This window comes from Talpa europaea, assembly GCF_964194135.1.
Source record: "Talpa europaea genome assembly, chromosome: 2".
NCBI lineage: Eukaryota > Metazoa > Chordata > Mammalia > Eulipotyphla > Talpidae > Talpa > Talpa europaea.
Genome location: NC_140068.1, coordinates 138,783,885 through 138,805,231, shown reverse-complemented (window position 1 = coordinate 138,805,231; position 21,347 = coordinate 138,783,885).

Genomic DNA, 21,347 nt, shown 5'->3' with positions numbered 1-21,347 from the left:
GGAGGGGCGGGGCCTGGCCAGGAGGGGCAGGGCCGGAGGCATGGCGGGGCGGGGCCTGGCCATGAGGGGCTGGGCCGGAGGCATGGTGGGGCGGGGCCTGGCCAGGAGGGGCGGGGCCAGAAGGCAGGGCGGACCTGGATGGGGCGGGGCCTGGTCAGGAGGGGCGGGACCGGAGGCATGATGGGGCGGGGCCTTCCATGAGGGGCGGGGCCTGAGGCCGGGCCTGTTCGCTCTGGCCCGCAGGCAGGCAGGACGCGCTCACCACCACCGCCTCGGGGCCCAGGCTGGCGTCTGGCAGTGACCTTGGGAGTCCCCGGAGCTCGCCCGGCAGACTCGCCCCCTTCACCCCGATTATTACCGACATGTAGCTCTGACCTGCAGGTGCGGCATCTTCCCAAGTCGAGACTCGTCGCTGGACACACACACCTTTCATCAGTTCCTCCAGCACCGGAGCAGCCCCCAGCAGGCCGCTCCCTGCAGCCTGCGCTCCGGGAAGCCCTGGAAGTAACTCTCAGAACCTGCCATGCGGCGAGGAAGCCTGGCCTTGGCTGCGGGGCTGCGGGGTGGCCTGCCTGGACCCCGACTCCCCACCCCACCCCCAGCGCAATCCGCAGGAGTCGGGCCTCGGGCCTCAGGCTGACCTTTCCAGCTGAGACTCAGGTTCCTCATCAGCAAAAGGGACACAGAACAGGCACCTCTTGGCGGGGGAGGGCGGTGGATCGTGGCCTTCATTGTCCCTGCTGAGGGACCTTTAACTGGAGGCATCTTGAGAATTGAAGTAAGCCTTCCACCTGTCAGAGAGTGTCTGTCTGCAAGCAAGCAGGGCCTGGGGGTCAGATTCCGTGACAACTGTTGGGTTTTAAGTGAAAACTATTAGAGTCCTGCCTTTTCAATCTCTGATACGCTTAGGTTGATTACGTTGAAATTGAACAGTGTATTTTTATGGGTCTGTTCCCATAATATAATTTTCAGGTCAATTTTTCTTATATGTTTTGTCTTTTTTTAATTCAGGTCAATATTAACACTTTATTAAGGTAGAGCTGACACGCAATAACTGGACGTATTTGCAGTATAGAAATTGACTTTTTTTTTTTTTTTTTTTTTTAGAAATTGACATTTTGACACACGTGTAATCATCTCTGGAACCCAGACAGTGGACAGGGTCACCACCCCAAGATTTCCTCAAGCCCTTGGTAATCCTCCTTGTCCCTCCTGCCACCACTGGTCTGCCTGTTGCCACTACAAATTAGTTTGCATCTTCTAGGGTTTTATATAAATGGGATCACACATACACTATGTACAATTTTTGTGTCTGCCTCTTCACGTGTAATACATTGAGACTCATGGTGTTTACGGGTATTGGCAGTTAGCTCACTTTTATTGCTGAGTGGTATTCAGTTGTGTGGGTGCACCCCTTCACAGGGGTAAATTTATTTATTTACCCCTTCACAGGGGTAAATTTTATTTAAGCCTTCACAGACGTTTATTTGGGCTGTTTCCAGTTTGGGGATATTACAATAAAGCTGCTCTGAACATTTTGCTTTCATTTTGTGTAAATATCTGGGAACAGAATGGGTGTATCCCATGCTACTGTGTGACTTTTTAAGACTGTTCCACAGTGATTGTACCATGTACATTTCCATCAACAGCCTGTGACTGATGAACCTCAATTCATAACTGACACCACAGACAAAAATGAACTCACTGTAGACCTAAACCTAATCCGAGGAAAAAGATAGGAGAAAACTTTTGCAACTTTTAAATGAAGACTTCATAGATAAAACACTAAAAGCACGATCTGCATATGGACATTTTGATAAACTGGACTAATGCAGTGGTGGGGGAGGGTTCTCCCCCACACTTCAGGGCCCCTTTTGTACCCTCCAATGCTTTGTTCCTCTATAAAAAAGCACAGTTTTTTAAATGGCAAGTTTATCTCTAAAGGATCTCAGAGAATTAAAGCACTAGTTAACACCCTGTGGTGTCAACCCCACAGCTGGTTTTTCCCACTGTAAGGCAAGGGCCTGCCTTAAGTTTTGGCATGAAAGCAGCCACTTCAAAGGGGACCAGCTCAGTCCTCACATTGCCAGCCACAGTGTTCTCCCTGTACCCTAACCCTCCCGAAGCCCACATTCAGCAGGTGACCCTGCTTCTAATGTACAAAAAAAAAAAAAAAAGTGATGATGCTTAATTTCCCCAACTCCTTGTCCTGCTACTGAAACCCTTATCTTTATCTGACCCCACCTTCTCCTCCCAGTCCCCATCTCAGTGACACGCGCTCCTCTTGTCCAAGGTTAATCTATTCCTGGTGCTCTGAGCCTTCTGCCAACTCAGGAACCTCCTGCCTCCACTGTGGTGACTATGAGAAATGTCCCCAGGTCCCTCTTCGAGAAAGGACTCATCCCCCTGCTGGGAATTCTCTTGGGGAGAACAGTCCTCCAGGTGAATGAGGGAGGACACAGCCTAGGGGGCTGTGGGGTAGTTTTAGGGGGCATGACTGGGAGTGAACCTGCCTGCTGGGACACCCCCTCCAGAGTCTGCACACCCCCTCAGGGCAGGCGCCGCAGACTGTGAACAAAACAGCCGTGGGAGCAGGGAAGCCCATTTAACAAAGTTGATCTTGCTGCCACCACCACCAAATGCCGTGCCTGCTAAGAGGGCCAGACCGGGCTCGCTGGAGCACATCCCCCCCGGAGATCCCAGGCCGAGGCAGCACAGTGGTAGTGGTAGATTCTTTCCATCCACAGGGGCCGTCAGTTTGTTCAGACAGACAGAAAGAGAACCATGTTCGGGCTGTGGGTTTGGCCTTTCTGTCCACAGGTGCCTCAGCAAATGCTCACGGACCACGTGACCGTCCTGCATGGTGTCCCCCTAATGCCCCGTGAGACAAGGAGAGACGGAGAGAGCCCAGACGCCCAGGCCATCGGCACTCGCTGCTGCCCAGATGGCCATTTGTGAGGCCACGGCACCTGTCTTCAGGGCCCTGTATATGCTGGAATCAATGTCCCTGGTGGGGGGAACCAAAGGAGTCAGGGGTCCTGGCTGGGGTAGGCTTAAGGGCAACCCCACTTACCTTCATTTCCAAGCCCCATTTATGAGTTTGTGTTCCCCCAATCTGCACTGATGAACTGCAGGAAGAAAGGCCCATTTCCCAAAGGGGGAATCTCCACCATGGGACCCAGCAACTGTCCTGCTAAGCAGCTGTCACTGAGGCCACTGGGCCCCAGGGTCGCCTTGTGTGCAGAGCCCGGGGTGTAGAAAGAAGGGTCACTAGTGGGTAGGGACCCGCCTGGTCATCAGGAGGAGGCAGAATGCCGTCACCTGGTGGGTCCCCCTGGAGATCTACATGATGCCTTTTGATTCTCCCCTGCCCAGGTGACAGTTAATGCACCAAACAGCAAGTCTGGCCAAAGGGGTGGGCGCCGAGGCAGGGGAACCAGTTAGGAGGTGAGCTGAGGGCCTCCCTGGTGGCACAAGGGGTTAAGCACAGCACTATGAAGCTATCCTCAGCCTCTGTGGTTTGACCCCCAGATGGCCAGGGAGCAACCCACATGGTGCTGCAGTCCTCTCCTGACTTGCCCGCTGCCCCCCTCAGCAGTGTATTTCGTCAGTCTGCCTGTTCTGCTCCCCACTCTGTCTCTGGTGAATCCTCCCACCCCCCGCACCTCTGGCCTGTACCCCAGCTCTTGTATGCATAAATAAATGAATCTTCAAAAAAAAAAGGTTCGCTGAGTCTGGCAAGAGACTGCAGTGGCGATGGTGGGAGGTGAATGGAGAACTCTGCTCATGTTACTTCCATTCTTAAGAAAATTCTCAGTGACATTTGGTTTAAACACCTCTGCAGACATCTGAGATCCCTCACTCTGCTCACTTAGCTGCCCGCTGCTTCCTGTCTATCCCTCACCCCACCTGCTGACTCTGTGCTCTGGTGACCCTGAACTCTGCAAGGCAGCCAGACCCACCCTGCCCGTCTGTCCTGGGCACCAATGTCCCTTGCCTGGGCCTGCCCCAGACTTACCTGCTGGAGAAGCTCCTCTTCCCATCACCACCCCTGAGGGGAGTCTTCCCTGCCCCAGAAAGGCTGGCTGCCGCCTCTGACTTTTCTCACTTCTTCCTTCTCAGGAAGCTCTTAGGGGCAGCGACAGGGTCTCAACCTGCAGAGAGCAGACAAGAAGCACCGGGGTTGAGTGGTGCAGTGAGGGTGTGCATGCTGGAAGAGGAAGAAATGAGGCCGCCTCGGGCCCGAGGCTTCTGCCCCACCTCTGGTCTTGGAGGTCTTAGTTCCCCGGGCTGTAAGTTGGGAAGACCGGCTGCGAAATCCCTAAGGCCCCTGCAGATCAGATCAGCGCGCGGGCGCCCAGGGCCCCGGCCGGGAGAGGCTGCAGTGCCGCGGGAGGCCGCTAGGTGGCGAGCGGCGCGAGGCCGGCCTCCCTGCGCCTCCTGCACGCGGGGCCGCGCTGTCTGGGCTCCAGACGCTGCCCTGTCCGAGTTCGCGGGCGAGCCGCGGCCCCTGTTCCCCAGGCACCCCGGGGCGCGAGCACCCGGCGCAGGCTGCCATGACGGCCGACCGGGGCCTCGCGTCCTGGATCAGCCTCTTTGTGCCCCAGATTGGGGTGCGAGCCTTTGTCTGATGACGGTGTCATTGAGAGCCAGAATTACAGGATTTTTTTTTTTTTTAAGATTTATTTATTTATTTATACAGCACTGGGTACAGTCAGAGGTGCGGGAGGGCGAGAGAATTCACCAGAGCCAGGGCGGGGAGCAGAGCAGGCAGAAGGACCGAAGTCCACTGCTGAGGGGAGCAGCGGGCGGCAGGGGAGGTCTGCGCGCCATGTGGGACCCTCCTCCGGTGGCCGGGGAGCAGCCGGGGATCGAACCGGCGCTGCAGAGGCTGCGGGCAGCTTCGCAACCCAGCGCTCAACCGCTGCGCCACCGGGGAGGCCCAGAATTACAGGGTCTTAGATGGATAAGAAAATGCTCTATGAGCAAAGGAAGAGACAAGGTGCAGGCAGAATCAACCCTAGAATGGGGGTCGCAGAGGGGGAGGGGCCGTGGACGGGATGGGGGCTTCTGGGGGCGCGGGGTGCAGCAACACACCCCTGAAGACGTGTGGGCCGGCGCCCCTAGATCGTGCACAGTGTTGTAAACCAGCAGGACCACGATAAGTTAATATAAGATTTTAATTTAAAAAGTGTGAAATCTTAAAAAGGCATAACCAGAGACATTCACCGGAGCGACAGGATTTAAGGTTCTGAGCTTAAAAATGCTGATGTCCGACTATAAACTAGTAAGACCTTTTCCATTAAAGAGGGAGGGAGGGAGGGAGGGAGGGAGGGAGGGAGGGAGAGGAGGAGGAGGGAGGAGGGAAGGAGGGAGAAGGGAGGGAGGGGGGAGGAGGGAGAGAGGGGAGGAGGGAAGGGAGGAGGAGGGAGGGGAGGAGGGAGGAGGGCAGAGGAGGAGAGTGGGGAGGAGGGAGGGGAGGAGGGAGGGAGGGGAGGAGGGGGGAGGAGGAGAAAGGAGAGGGAGGGGGGAGGGAGGGGAGGAGGGAGGGAGGGGAGGGGAGGAGGGAGAGGAGGAGGGAGGAGGGAGGGGAGGAGAGGAGGGAGGAGGGAGAGGAGGAGGGGAGAAGGAGGAGGGAGGGGAGGAAGGAGGAGGGAGGGGAGGGAGGGGAGGGGAGGAAGGAGGAGGGAGGGGAGGAGGGAGGGAGGAGGGAGGGGAGGTGGGAGGGGAGGGGAGGAGGGAGGGAGGAGGGAGGGAGTGAAGGGGAGGAGGGAGGGAGGGGGAGAGGAAGTGGCTTGTGAGAGGACATCTGTCAGCTCCCAGGTGAGACAGGGGCTCCCTGGTGCACAGCTCCTGCACATCCAAAGCCCCACCAGCGGGTCATCGGACCATCCGGGAGTTCACAGCCTCTCAGGAGTCTCTTGTGGGGCCTTGGGCCAAATCAGTTCCCAGCTCCATCTTGCCAGGGGGGGTGGGGGGCAGCACGGTGGGCTGGGTGGAGACTGCGGGGTTACGCTGGCCCTGCGGCACCCAGAGCCAGGGCTTCGTGCAACAAAAGCCCCCTTTGCCCAGGCCGGATGTGCAGCTCAGAGGGGAGGGGAGGGGCAGGAGGGAGGTGGAGACGCAGCTCCTTGAGGAACTCGGAGGGGGGACGCTGCAGCGCTGGGCCTGCCTTTGGCTGCGCCCACCTGGAAGCAAACTGCCCATCTTCCGTAGCCCATCACGGGAGAAACAGTCTCCGTGGCTGCCTGCCTTTGGGCGTGGGGAGGGGCTGTGTGCACATGGTGGGGCGCAGAGAGAAGTTGGATGAGCACCCTGTTCCTGCCCGCGTGACAAGTCAGCACCTCAAACGGTCCAACGTTTTTAAGTCCTGCTCTCCCCTGAAGCGAACACGGCAGTTCACATTCTGCTCCAAGCCCGACAAGCCACAGCTCGAAGGCAGGACAGGAGGGTCCCTCCTGTCCCGCGACTGTGGTGAACTGACCACGTCCATCTGGAGTGACCTGCCCCGGAAGCACACCCCCCACCTTCTCGAGGTCCCCGGGCACAGGCAGCACAGCCACTTCCTCCTCCTCACACACTGTCCGCGTCAGCGCACAGACGTGGCCTGCGACAACTGTCTCCACACCCCCTGAGCGGCCCCGCCGCCTCTGCTCCGCTCTGCAGCAAGCTCCGGCGTCTCTCCCCCTTCCTCTCGGCCACAGCCTGCGGTCTGGCCGCGCTGCCCCTCGTGAACTGCCCCCACGGGTAACCCGGGACCCGCCCTCTCAGCGCCCCTGCGGGCCCGGGGTCTGGCCTCAGTCATGGTCCAGGTCCCAGCCCCTGGGACTGAGGTAGGCCCGGGGGCACCGCTCCCCTCAGCACGGCCCGGGGATGGAGGATTCCCCACTCGTGTCTCTGCAGCCAGCGCCGGCCCCTGCCCCAGCCCCAGCCCAGCCCCGACGTCCCGGCAGCTGCCCTCCCAGCATTCCACCCGCCCTCTCCTTAGTGAGGGTCCCCCAAGCGTGCCTTTCCCACAGCCTTCCCCACCTCAGGGTGCGCCGAGAAATCATCGGGCTGCAATGTAGTCAAAGGGCCTGTTCCGAGGCCAGGAATACCCCCCTGGCCTGGGCCCAGAGGGCGGCCCCGGGGTCAGAGGACGGGTCGCTGGAAAGGCTCAAGCTGGGTGGCGATCACTTGCGAAACGCGTGGCCTAAGTCCACTGTCCTCGAGGGGCAGGCGAGGGCCTCCCAGCGGACGCCTGCAGTGTGGGGGCTGCCGCGCCGTCAGCAGGTGACCCCCGGTCACGGCCACCCCCAGTGCAGCGGTGACGTGGCGGGGAGGCCAGACGCCGTCTGTTGACTGAAAGCAGGTTCCAGGCCGTCCGGTCAAAACCCAGCCCGCTCCTGGACGGCTCTCCCTCACCCCTCCGCAGCGGCTCTAGCCCCGCTGCTCTCCGCATCACCTGCCACCGCGGTCTCCTCAGATTCAGCCCCCCTGTGCCAGCCGCCCTGCCTCAGCCCCGCAGTGTGCCAGCCAGAGCCAGCCTTTCGAAAGTCCCCGTCAGTCCTTGCATCCCCCAAAGGTCAGTGCTCCCCAACGCAGCTCCTCCCACCCGCCCTCGGCCCGATGCGGCTGCCCTGCTCAGCCTCGCAAGTGCCCACAGTGGCCTTGCCTGCCGCCCTGCCCCCGCGGCTGCGGTCCCCAGAGGAAAATCGCTGCCCAAGCTGATGTCATCAGGCTCCGGATCAAAGGAAAAGGAGGCAAGGCCGTCACCTGGCTCCACGGGGGAGAGAGCGTCAGGTTCTACACTCTGACTCATGGTCAGGGAGGGATTTTTCTGGTGACTCTTGCAAAATTGCCCACACAGATTCTTAACCAACTAAGCCTCCAACGGCCCTGCCCCCAGGACCCCTGTCAGCACAGCCTGGCCACCCCCGGCTGGGCCACCCCACCTGGCCACGCCCCCTCCCGCCAGCCGACTCCCCACTCCCCAGGAGTCCAGAGTCAGGCTGCAGCCCCCACAGTGCTGGCTGACCAGGGGGAAGCTCAACAAGGCTCCTGCCCAGTGGGCAAGGCCAGGGTGCAGCCGGAGGCTCCCCAACTGGTTTGCAGGGAAGGTGCAGAGAGCCCAGGGCTGGCGAGAGAGAAGCTGGGGAGCAGTCTCCAGGCGGTCACTCGCTGAGCCTCACTGGTCAGCAGCTTTGAGAGCCACGCGATAAGCCAACAGCCTTGACCTCCACAAGGTTACTGACAAAAAAAAGCAGCCAAAAAAAGGTTAAAGTGAAAAGTAGGAAAAACTGTGAGGTGATGAGCACCGCAAGGCTGGAGGAGATGCCAGAGGGCAGCCACTTTGGGGTGCAGCCGGGTCTTGGATCTGCCCCACCCGGGGCTTCTCCCCCTGAAATGGAGCTGAAGAAGTGAGGAGGGAGGCGGAGGGGAGGCCTGGTCAGGAGTCGGACTGAAGGGGTGCAGGTCTCCTGGCCCAGGACCGCCCCCCCAGCTCCGGGGTGTCCACCTGCACCTGTCCCCTGGCTGCTGGCCCTGGGCCGTGTCTCCGAAACTAGAGGAACTTCCATTCTGCCCTCTTTCTGGGTTTCTGAACCAAGACCTTGCGTTCCCCACACAATCCTAGTTTTTAACATTTCCCGTAATACGGGCCGCGAGGCGATTGCACAGCGCGGCTTCTTCTGATTTTTTTTTTTTAAGATTTGTTTATTTATTTATACAAGCACTGGGTACAGTCAGAAGCGCGGGAGGGTGAGAGAATTCACCAGAGCCAGGGCGGGGAGCAGAGCAGGCAGAAGGACCTAAGTACACTGCTGAGGGGAGCAGTGGGCGGCAGGAGAGGTCTGCGCGCCATGTGGGACCCTCCTCTGGTGGCCGGGGAGCAGCCGGGGATCGAACCGGCGCCGCAGAGGCTGCAGGCAGCCCCACAACCCAGCGTTTAACTGCTGCGTCACCGGGGAGGCCCTCTTCTGATTTTTTTAAATAAGCAAACACATATGGGGGTCCTTTGCATAGATGATTTGTGTCCTATTTTGGGGGAAAAATGGAGGTTGTATCTGCCTGTGACCAGTTGGGGGGTTTAAGTCTCTGGGCTACATGTCAGGCCCTCCAGCACCCCCTGAAACTTGCAGAGGTGCTGAGAAAGCCCCCAAGGGAGTCGGCCATGCTGGGCACCCACCCACACCTCACACCTTATCTCACTGCAGCTTCAACCTCTCCCCTTAAAGGGTCCTCAGCCATTCACCTGGGACTCCTCACGGACAGCACCTGTGAGCTCATCTGATAAGACCCATATGCCTGCCCAAGGGGAAGTTGGTTGTACCCAAAATCTTTTCTTTTGCAAAGCGCCCAATCCCACCTCTCTGCCTCTGCACACCTCCACATTGTGCAGGCCCTTGCAGGGTCTGGACGGGCTGCTGCCCATTTGGGAATTGCTGAAGCCAATGAGATGGTTATGCTTGTGGATTTTTTTTTTCCTTAAGATTTATTTATTTATTTATTTATACATGCACTGGGTACAGTCAGAAGCGCGGGAGGGTGAGAGAATTCACCAGAGCCAGAGCGGGGAGCAGAACAGGCAGACTGACGAAGTACACTGCTGAGGGGAGCAGCGGGCACAGCAGGAGAGGTCTGCGCGCCATGTGGGACCCTCGCTGGTGGCTGGGGATCAAACCAGCGCTGCAGAGGCTGCGGGCAGCTTCAAACCCAGCACTCAACTGCTGCGCCACTGGGGAGGTCCGATTTTTTTTTTTTTTTTAACAGGGGAAACAGAGAGACAACTCTGCTGTCAACAAACAGAATTTGCGGTCCTGGACCCACCCCAGACAAGACCACCCAGGCCAGGGGTGGGGTGTGGGGGCCTTTGGTGCTTTCTTACAGCCTCAGTCTGGCTTGGGAGCCTCCTGCCAGATAAGCCATCATGGAGGATGCAGAACAAAGGACTGTTTCTCTGTCTCTTCCTCCCTCTCTCCCTCCTGCTGGAGTGGGTCACGTGATGCAGAAGCAGAGATGTATCTGCAGCGGCCCTGCAGATAGGAGGGGCAGGTAGGCTGGCTGTTCTGCGCGTGGGCTTTTATCTGAGAATGTCAGTGCCTGGACCTGCCCGAGTCAGGGCCTGCCTGTGGACCGGGCACTCGGCCCCTCTGACTCTCAGAGGGGCTCAGCCGCCCCGTGAGCCCCAGCGCGAGACACCCCATCTCACTTGTGGACGGCTGTCCTTTGGGCACAAAGGAAGTCTCCTCTGCAGAGAACATGGCTGCCCGGGAGGGTCCCTCTCTCTGCTGGCTTTTTCTCCCTGGCACTGCAGACCAGCACCACCACCCCAGAAAGAAAGACACAGCCCAGGGAAGCAGCTGGGGCTCAAGGAGACGCAGGGAGCAAGCCCAGGAATACATGAAAAGCTCAGTGACAAACGTCCATTCATCGGGCTCACTCAGCAAACATTTACTGAAGCCATCTGTGCTCCAGGCACTGGGCTGAGTGTGAGGAGACAAAGATGCCCTTGGCAGTGGTGACCAGCACCCCCGGCTGCCCGCCCCACCCCCCACGCAGGCCCACTGAGGAGGGAGGAGCACACTTGTAACCAGAGCACGTCCACCATTCACCGCGGGGCCGAGGACGCGTGGCTGCGTGTGTGAATGAGCAGCGGGAGGAAGGACTCACAGGAAGCAGGACTCTCAGTCCCTCCTGCTGGATCCTGCCTGTAGTCGCCGGCCAGAGGCCGGTGCCCTGGGGAGGGCCGGGTGGGACCGCAGACTCCCGGAAGGCGGAACTGTCACGAGAACACCATCCTGCTGCACACCTACCCCCCCGGGCGCTCTCTGCTTCGGTGCTCGGACTCTGTGCAGGCACATTTATACAGGCAGTCCGCACTGAGCCACGCTGGCAGGTTCCTGGAAACTGACTTGAAGCAATAGGACAGGAAGAGATGCCCCTTTGGCCCTAGGCTGGTTGATATAAACAAGAGTTGAGGGTTTTTTGGTCACCAAAATATCACCAAGCTTCTAAAGACCCCAAGCACTCTGAATATTCAACAATTGCTGGGATTCGTTCATTCATTTTCCAATGTTCTTCCAATTCAGGGCCTCTCGTGGCCCAAGCAAGACCCCAGCTGGACAGGACACCCTTCCGTGCCAGGGCAAACTCACACTCACTCACGCACAGTCTCACACTCACATACCCATATACACACAGGCTCACTCTCTCAACCGCATTCACACTCACCCACGCACTCACACCCAGACTGGGAATGCAGATGTGCCAGTGAGGGGTGATGTGAGAGGGCACACGGGCCCCACACAGACATGGCCCCCACCGGGGGCTGATCTTGTCCTCATTAGCCTTGTATCAGAGCAACTGTGAAGCCAGCCAGCCCCAGGGCCCACTGGATGCATGCAGGGAGAGGCAGCACCAGCTACTCCGCCTGTTACCTTTGTCAGGTAAATTGTCCTAAACCATCGAGATAATTCTGGCAACTGCAGTCTCATCCCAAGGCCCATGTCTCCACCAAGAAGCCCGCCTTCACAGCTGGCCTCATGGCTAGTGCAGGGGGCAGCCCGACCTGCCTGCTGGGCCAGAAGTGCCTTCGGGACATGCATTCCAAGGCGCTTTTCACTTGTTGAAAGTGAAAATGCTGTCACTGAGCTCCTACTGTCCACCTCAAATGTCGTAAGGCTGCGAAAACATGCACTTAAACAGTTGCGATAGGAAATTTGATATTGTCTGTCTTTTACCAGAATTAAAAACCAGCAGCCTCCCTGGTGGCACAAGGGGTTAAGTCTCAGCACTATGAGGCTATCTGCAGCCACTGCAGCATGAGCTCGATTCCCAGCCAGGGAGCTACCCACATGGCTCAGCAGACCTCTCCTGACTCCCTGCTGCTCCTCTCAGCAGTGTATTTCAGTATATGTGCCTGTTCTGCTTCCCACTCTGTCTCTGGTGAATCCTCTCACCACCCCCCAACCCCTGGCCTGCACCCCAGGTCTGGTATGCATAAATAAATAAATCTTTAACAACAGCAACAACAAAAGAATTAAAAACCAAAAACAAAGGCCACCTTGACTTGGAAGGCCAGTCCTCTTGCGAATGCAGTTAACCAAATCCCACCACCCTAGGAGGCTTCTGGGGACTCTGCTGCCCACACCCAGACAGGCCCCCTCCCACCCGAGGGCCCAGAACAAGCCCAGACTGTCGTTCACTCAACAGGGACCCTGTTGTATGTCCCTCAACCTTCGGAGTCAATTTCACTTCCGAGAGCCCCGCTGGGTCTGGAGCCAGCTTCCCGGCCGCTCCTCCCTAGAGGCTGCTCCTCGGTACAGAGACACCACGGTCAGGGGTTGCCCCTGTTGGCTGCAGTCCCAAGTTTGAGTTCCGTTTCTATCCTTGTGACAGAGAAGCCTGGTAGGAGGAGGTTGGAGGTCATTTTTAAAACATGGCTCCCCAGTTTTAAAAATGTAATTATCCCTGATGGAGGCTTCTGGCTTTTGTCAAGTTTAGATCGCTTGGTTTCCTAGGCTGCCTTGCCCCAAAGAGACGCGCTCCTCGCCTCGCGCAGAGGCACAAGTGCTGGGGCTGGTCACTTTCCTGATTCACAGAATAGCCTGCTCTGCTTACGTCTCTAGTGGCTCTCCTCTCGGCCAGCTAGAGATAAGTTCACCCCAACATGCCAAGTCAGGCCTCTTTTTGCCCCCCCCCCCACCCTCCAGCCACTCCAGGAGGGACACCTCAGCTCAGCAGGAGGTTGGGGAGACCAAGGACCTCCTAGGGAGCAGCCCCAGGCCCTTGTGGCCAGGTAGGGGGAGGAACAAGGATTCCAGGATCCAGTCCCTGCTCTCCCCAGTTCACCAGGCCGTTCTTTATACTTTCTTCCCAGTCAAACGTGCTGAAATGCAGGTTCCCATGCTCAGATTAGACTCCTGGACTTTCCCCAGCATATGGCACCTCATCGCCCGGCCTAGAGCAAAGAGTCACAGTCCCTGGGTGTGCTAGGAGCCTGCTCTGGGCCTCAAGCAGCCACATTCACAGTGTGGAAGATATTGAGGTTCCTTAGCCTCCGCCTTTGATTCTGTAAACAGGAACATTCAGAGCCCTGTTTAAATCAGGTTGGAGGTCAGAAAGCGCACCCATGCAGGCGCACATGGGCACAGTGCAGGTTCCTGCTGGCGGCTCCCTGCAGCGGGAAGAGGGCGAGGGGGGTGCATTTTCTCCCTCTGGTGGGACTAGGGCGTGGGGGTCACCAGCCTAGGAATCAGCTGGCCATGAGGCGCCCTCCAATCTGCCCAGGCTTCTGTGGGTTTGCTTCTGAACCCTGCTTGTTGTCAGAATAACTGATTGCCTTTGGGGGAAAGCGATGATCCCGGACCAAAGCTCTTCCCGAGCAGCTCTTATGAGTCCTTTGTCCATCTAGGCTTGCCTTGGAAGTGGCTTTGAGGTGACCCCTTGGTTAAAGAGGATGTAACCTTACCCCTAGCTAGCTATGCCTCATACTCCCTGGTCCTACGGCTCCTCCTCCACCCCATCCAGCCCATGGTGGCCCCCGAAGGCACCCCTGCCCCCCCCCCACCCTTTTTCAGTCTAGCAACAACACTGACAGCAGTGAAACATCTGTCTCCATCACATGACACAGGCGCCCACTCACCGGCTGGCGGGAGAGTCTCCACACATCATCCTAGATTACAGTCCTGACACTGAAGGCCCAGGGAGCCTCTGCCCAAACTCTGCCCCCGCCCAGCCCCCCGCACAAATGCCTTTGCAGGAGGGCATGTTGTCAGAGTCCCTGAGAGTCCAGCAGCAATGTGGAGGGAATATCACAATTTCCTCCCGAGTCAAACCAGGGACAGTCTCCCCCCATCTATCCTCCAGGAAGGAAGCACCGCTTGTGGATGAAGGAGGAATCTGGGTGGGCCAAGAGTCTGAAGCTGTCCTAAAAAAGTGCTGCTGTTGGGCTACAGAAGAGTCTACATGCCGGGTGGGAAACAGGCAAAGTCAGGTAGGGGGACAAGTGCTGGAACCTGAGGACATCCCTGAATCTCGCAAAATGTGGGGTGGGATGGGGACAGAGTGGCCATGAGAGTGGGAATCTGGGTACCTGAGGCCTCAGATGCCAAAGGGCAAGCCCTCTCCAGGGCCACATGACCTGTCCAGACGCCACATGAGAGCCAGCTTCGAGGGTGCTGTGCTCCCTGGGCCTGGAGGAGAACCCGCAGGAACAGGGGTGGAAGGAGGTAGAAGGGTTCAGAAGCAAGCCATAGTGAGAAGGTTTCCACGCAGACCCCGGGGGGCATGCTCCGGCTGGGTGGGCATTTTTGATAGCCTGGGTTCCCTGATGTCAGTGTCGCCATTGCCAAAGGAAAGCATTTTCTCAGGTGTATTGATGAAGGGAGGATGCAGAACCCACTAACACCTCTGTCTTCCCCAGGACAGATTCCTACCCACAGATCATTTGGGGGGTGTCTCTCCCAGAAAAGAAACTTAGAACGGTGCACCATCCACATGGATATATGGCAGACCTTGTGTGGCCCCAAAATTTGACCTTGGGGGAGTGACAAGACAGAGGAACACGCAACAAGGAGTTCTCTCTGGAAGCCATGGTTCGAGGCGTTCCTTTCTGTCCTGGGCTGGCATATCCCACCTTCCCCTCCAGCGAGAACTCCTGGCCAGCTGTCGGGAGTGTTCTACAGTGACTGTCAGTCTGGGGTTCTGGTAGCCGGCTGTGTGTCTGGCTCCTTGGCTGTGAGCTTGCACTTCCCCTGCAGCTGGTAGCGGGTGGCCGCTGGTGTTCCTTGTCTCATTTACACCAGTGATGAACCAGCTTCTTCTCCAAATCAAGGTCATTAAGGATTTGCGCTTTCTGCTGTAAGGTTTTTTTCTCATTTTTCTGCAGAATTTTGGCCTAATATCATTGTTAGGGGGAAAGGATGTGCTGAGCAAACTCCATACAGGCTTTGTGGACTCCACCCCCACTCCAGCAAGACACTGGGAACTACAGATCCCATGGTCCCCAAAGGGAAGGTTGCGAGGACCTGAGGGCGGAGTTAGGCAACTATGTTCTCTGTTTGAGTATTTAACTGGCCATGTGGGTGTGTGTGTGTGTGTGGGGGGGTGTTGCTCTCTTGGCCACTTGGTGTGCTTGGTTTTTCAACCGCTCAGCGGGTCATTGGGATTCCAGGTCAGCGGGGTAGGACGTTTACGAACTTCTCTCCCTCTTTTTGTCCCTGAGTTATTCATTTCCCCATTTCCCCTTCCCTTGTAAATAAACCTTTTAGCAACCTTTTGTCTGCAGTTTAGCATTCATAAGTCCCCTTTAAATGCGCAGGTGAGGACCCACAGTCAGGCAACCCGTTTTATATCGGGGTGGCTCTGTAACATCATGACTAAGGACCCAGCATCAGCCAGTTTTTGTTGCTGTCAGGGAAACAAAGGAAATCACCCCATGCCCCTCGGGGTTCTTCTAGGCTGGCAAACAATCAAACATGCATCAGGCAGATTAATAAGAGAAAATAGTCTAAAAGAAGTTAAATAATAACTTCTGTATCTCCTGGATACACGGGAGAGATGCAGCTAAGTACGTGGCCATGTGGCTTCAGATGCCCTCTTTTTTTTTTTTTAAGATTTATTCATTTATACAAGAACTGGGGCACAGGTCAAAGGCACAGGAGGGCGAGAGAACCCACCAGAGGCAGAGTGGGGAGCAGAACAGGCAGACAGACCAAAGACACTGCTGAGGGGAGCAGCGGCTGAGGCAGGAGAGGTCTGCCGCACCATGCGAGGCTGGGAATCAAACCCACACCGCAGAGGCTGCAGACAGATCCACAGTGCTGTGCTCAACCCACTGCGCCACCGGGGAGGCCCTTCAGATGCCCTCTTAAACAGCTCAGCTAAGACAGACATAACAGGGTGGTCCCCAGGAAAGGGAAGATTCCAGGTTCCCTCCCCCCTACCCCAAGGAAGGGTGGAGCTGAGCAGGGAGAAGCTAGAGAAGACCGGGAGCAGGAAAGCAGGGGATCAAGAAGAGGACCTGGAGGAGGCCAGTGGAGCAGAGACACGTGAAGAAGCTGCACTTGCTTCTCAGCCTTGGACTTGTACCAGGGGCTTGGGGGACATGGAAGGAGACGCTTGAGACAGAGAAGGGGTGAGCGACCTGTGGGGAGCCTGGCAGTGGCGGCCTTTATCTTCATTCTCATTTTGCTCTTTTTCTTCCAGACTTGCCTGGCCCTCTCTGCCCCTCTCCTATGGGTCCCCACCAGAAGGCGCCTTAGACTTGGGGCAGCCTTCCAGGCCTCAGTGGCTCTGTTTGACTGGATATTTACCCATGAGGGGATGAGTGACTTTGAGTGCTTGGTTCGGAAACTATTCTTTCTCATGTCCTTCTCTTTCCTTTATTGCACACTAATTGTATTGAAGTTATTTTCTATTGAAGGTCTAATGCACTAGAATATGTTTAATCTTGAGGCAGCGGTTGGCAGAACCCATTTATAGTAGGCAGGTTTGGGGTCCTGGGGAGCCCCTCACTTTGCCCAATAACAGAACATTGTGGGAGAAAGGGAGGGTCAGTGAGGGAGGTTACAGGGCAGGGTGAGTAGACCTAGGTATTCTCCTAGAAGAGAGAATAGATTAGATAGATTAGGTCTTCTTTTTTTTTTTTTTTTATAGAGGCATGTTTTATTTATTTATTTGTTTGTTTGTTTTGTTTATACAAGCACTGGGTACAGTCAGAAGCGCGGGAGGGTGAGAGAATTCACCAGAGCCAGAGTGGGGAGCAGAGCAGGCAGAGGGACCGAAGTACACTGCTGAGGGGAGCAGCAGGCGGCAGGAGAGGTCTGCGCGCCATGTGGGACCCTCCTCTGGTGGCCGGGGAGCAGCCGGGGATCGAACCGGCGCCACAGAGGCCACGGGCAGCTTCGCAACCCAGCGCTCAACTGCTGAGCCACCGGGGAGGCCCAGATTAGGTCTTCTGAGAGAGACCCCCAGGGAGTTTACATATAAATATCCAGGGCAACCTCCCCCAGCCTTCAGAGCCTCTCCCGATCAGCCACACCTCGCCAAGAAGACATATTTGGGGCTGGCGATTTTAGCTCCCTTACAATAGCAGGTAAGGTCTAAGGCAGGTTTAGAAAGCAGTGGCGAGCTGCCTAACCTTTCTGAGCAGTGGTTGGCGGAGCAGTTTCTACTGGGGTGGTCCTGGCACCCCACTCTTTTAGCCATCTGCCGGTGCAACTCAAAATGGCTCCTCCACCGCCATCCTGGGCAGACTCCCTCATTTCACCAAAGACTAGTTTGCAAACGTGTAGATTTCGCCGGCTGCACCTTGCAGCAGCGCCCTGTCAATCTTGGGGTTTTATCAAGCACCCCGCCCCCCCCCCAAGAGGACTTTCTCCTCCTCCGCGTCTGTTTTCTGCACAGTCTGGTCTGCGCGCGGAGATGCCACTCACCTGGACGCACTGAGCGGCGCCCCAGCTCGCGCTCCCCAGCCCCAGCATCTTACACCTCCTGGATAGTGTGGGGGAGGGGAGACTGCCCCGAAAGGGTGCCCCAGCAGGGTTCTATCCCTCCCTGATTTGTATGACAACGGTGGAAACTGTCTTTGGGGAGAGCTCGGCAGGCTCAGCCAGGACTGAGGTCATTTAACCCACATCTGACTGAAGGCAACGGGGTGCAGCCTCGCCTCGCCCTGGAGCGAAAGTACATCCAAGGACCGGAATCTTCTCTGCTCTTCCCAGCCTTTTGTCACCTGCGCCGGCTGGTCCCCACAGGGTCCCGCGACTTCAAAGAACCCGGGTTCTGGGGCTCCCCCACCCCAGGAAGCCTTTGATTAAAGAGCAGGGGGACACTTTGCGGGGAGCAGCTGGCTTCTGATTGGGGGAGGGGAGGGCAGGGAATGTGGGTCATAAACCAGGGACAGCCCAGGCTGAGAAAGGGCACAGATCCCCAGGGGGTCCCGGGAACCCCTCCACTGTCCCCTGAGCACACTCCGTCTGGAGCTGGGAACCACCCGCCCTGGCCCCAAATCTCTGGCTATTTGGCTTCTTTACATCAATGTTAGGGTTGGTAGCTTTCCAGTGCTGGTAAATGGTGAGCATTACGAGTAAAATAGCAAAATAGAGGAAATTTTTTTTTTTGATGGATTTGCAGTTTCTTTCTTTCAGTTTCTCTTCATTCATTGGCTAGGGTCGGTTGCCTAGGAAACCGCGTGCCTCTGGGCTGCAGAATTGAATGTCAGGCTACTACCAAGGCTGAGAGCTGTGAATTCAATGGGGGATGCAGGCAAAATAGTACTGTAGGAAAATCTGAAAGCTAAATGTCTTGCAATTTTTATAAACGTGGTAGAAATTCTTTCTGCATTAAAACAAATGCTTTTTTTTTTTTAAACCAAATTAGCTAAGCAATGCCTCCTTTCTATTAGACTTCTTGGGTTAATTATAACAAGGACTCTCCAAATGTATTAGATAGAGTCAAAATCACTTGGGAATCTGCCATTCAAAATACTTGGGAAATTGTGAGAGCAAATGTAATTTTAATGGCTTTGGGGCTCTCCCGCTCACCTCAGTCCCAAAGTGAGGCACGGAACAAGGTTGGATTCTATTTCACACACAAGGTTGCATTATTTCTATGACTGTCTCAGGAAGGGCCATTTTAGACAGGTTTGTGCATCAGACAACTAACAGCATGTAAGATATGAGATATAGTCTCCTAGGAAACTTATGTCTGATGCACGCTGACATAGAGAAGACTTGTGACTCATAAACATGCCAAAAAGGGGTGGGGGGGCTGGAGTACCCAACTGAGAAGAAATTTTTTTTTTTCTGATTTCAAAGCCTCTCACTGGTCTCTCGGGAAAGGCACAAAATGAGGATAAGGGTGAGCAGAGAAACCGGAAGCCTGGGCTGTCATCAACATTCAGACTTCTGACACAGAATCAGCTCCTAGGGAAAAGGAAAGATGCTCCTCCAGAATCCCAAATAAGGAAGAGGGCACGCAAGGGTTAACAAGAATGTGGCTTAGTAAGGGTGGAGGGTGGGGGACAAACCCCCACAAAATGGGGGAGAGGACAGCAGGTCTAGAAGCAGAGGGGATTCCCCAGGGCATTGAGCTTGCAGTAAAATAAGTCCTGGTCTCTCCCTGTCCCAGGTCCCTTTCTCTAAAAGAAACCTGAGGCCAAAGGGTCCTTTTTTCCACCCCAGCACTCCACGGACATCTGGCTCCAAAACCGAGGCTGATACATGAAATCATTGGTCAGGTGGAGGAGGCAGGCACCCGGCTCGAGTTACCTGGCATGAAGCCGAGTCCTGTGGGTTGGGGTGTCCCTGGATGCCCGCAGCACCTCTGTGTCTACACTAGCAGAGCAGGTGTCCACACTAGCAGTGCAGGCATTACCATCCCGGGGTCCCCGTACTGGTACACCAGCCCAGACCCCTTTGTCCTGGGCGTGGTCACCATTCTGGAGGACAGGGGAGCCCGAAGATGGGATTCTAGACTGACCCCCATCTGGGGGACCTGGGGGATGGATGGCCTTTGGCATGTCTGCATCGGCAGCAGCTGGACCAGCCCTCCCTGCCAGGCCCTAGGCCCGCGGAGGCTTGCCAGTGGCATGTGGCTGGACCTTGGGTTCCTGCTCCACCCACCCGAACCCGGCCTTGAAGCAGCCAGGTCTGGAGAACCCGGCCCTGAGAGCTTCCATCTGGGTGCAAAGGGGGGTAGGGGGCTGCTGGGCTTTTGTTCCATTTCTTTGTGCGCTGGAATTGAGCTGAAAGCCCTCCTTCCAGCCCCCAGCGGGGAGGCAGGCGATGACAGCTTGCGCATAGCTCTGGGAGGGGCTCACTCAACAGCTGCAGGCTCTGCTCCCCAGAAACCCAGCGAACCCAGCTAGCTGGGCCCCTCTCCCAGGGCATCCGAAGGGGCAGAGCACCCGCCGCACAGGAGGAGGAGGGAGCTCTTCACCCTCGGAATTTAAGGGGTCGGCTTCCAGATCTGGGGTGAACGTTTCAGTCTCAGCCTCCGCCCCCCCATTGACACCCCCCAACTCACACAGACACACACAAGAGGTCGGCTCCTTCTTTGACTACCTAAAGCCTGGATTTGAAGGGGCGCGGGGTGGGGAGGGGTGGCCTCCGGGTCTGCGCACGCGCCACGTGGGCGCGCCCGGGTCTGGGGGGCCGCTCCTCGCCGTGCCGCAGGATGTTAGGTGTGTCCCTCACCCCCTGGGGACCCCGTGGCGGCCGCTGGGTCCGGCGCCCGACGGAGGAGGAGAGCGCTGGGGGCGGGGCGCGGCGGGCGATGGCCGCCCTGAGCCGGTGCCCTGACCGGACCGCAGCGGAGCCGCGAGCCGCGAGCTCCCGGGCTGGGGTTTTGAAATCGCCGGCGGCAGCCCGAGCCCCGCACCCGCGCGAGCCCTTTGTTCCGCCGCGGCCCCGCCCTCAGCCCCACCCTCCTCCCGGCCGCCGACGGACCCCTCGGCTCGGCCCGCCACACCCACCCGCTCGCGCCCGAGGAACAAAAGCCAACTTGGGGGCTGGAGGGGTCCTCGCTACCAGCTGGGGAGCCGGGAGTCGGGAGAGGGTCGGGCAGGACGGGGGGCGCCGCAGACAAAAGAGAGCTGGGGCGCCGGGGGCGGGGCAGGGGCACCCTGGGGCTCGTGGTTCTCCGGTTCCCGACGCCCTGATCCCTCTCTGCCTCTCGGGCGCCCTCCTCTCCCGAGGCCGCGTGTGGCCGTCGTGGCCACCAGGGTTGGGGAAGGGGGCAGTGGTCTCGGGGGGTGGGGTGCACGCGGCTGAGGGATCGCTGACCCCTGGCGGGGGTGGCCCCGCTGCGGGAGCTGTATGGCACCGCGCTACGCCCCCCGGCCCCCTCCCAGAACCCCAGCGCGCGCCCCTGCCGTGCACCTGACGGCCTCTCCACCTGCTGCGGTTTCCCCGCCGCCCCCACCCAGTGCCAGCCGTCCCCCAACGCCGGGCCTGCCACACAGGCGGCCCCGCCACCCTCCCGCCCTCGGGGCCTTCACCCACCCCCAATGCTCAGCGCCCGGCTTTCACCACCTCCCCCCAAACCAGTTCTAGACAATGCGCACGCTGCCACCCTGCTCCACGGGGCCCCCACTCCTCTCGCGGCCACAAGTCTGTGCTGATTGGCCGCAGGCTGGTGGTCCAGCCCCCGGGATGGTCCCCGGGGCTCGGAGCATTACGTCAGCCGGGCCTGGAGAGCTCCGGGGCCAAGGGGACTGGGAGGCTCGCGAGGGGGGTGTGGCCTGCGCCGGCCGCCCCACCCTTCCCGCATAAAAGCCCGAGCTGGCGGGGCCCCCGCTCTCAGCCAGTGGGTTCCGGAGCGCGTTCCTGGCGACCCCGCAGTGGGTGAGGAGGACGGACAGA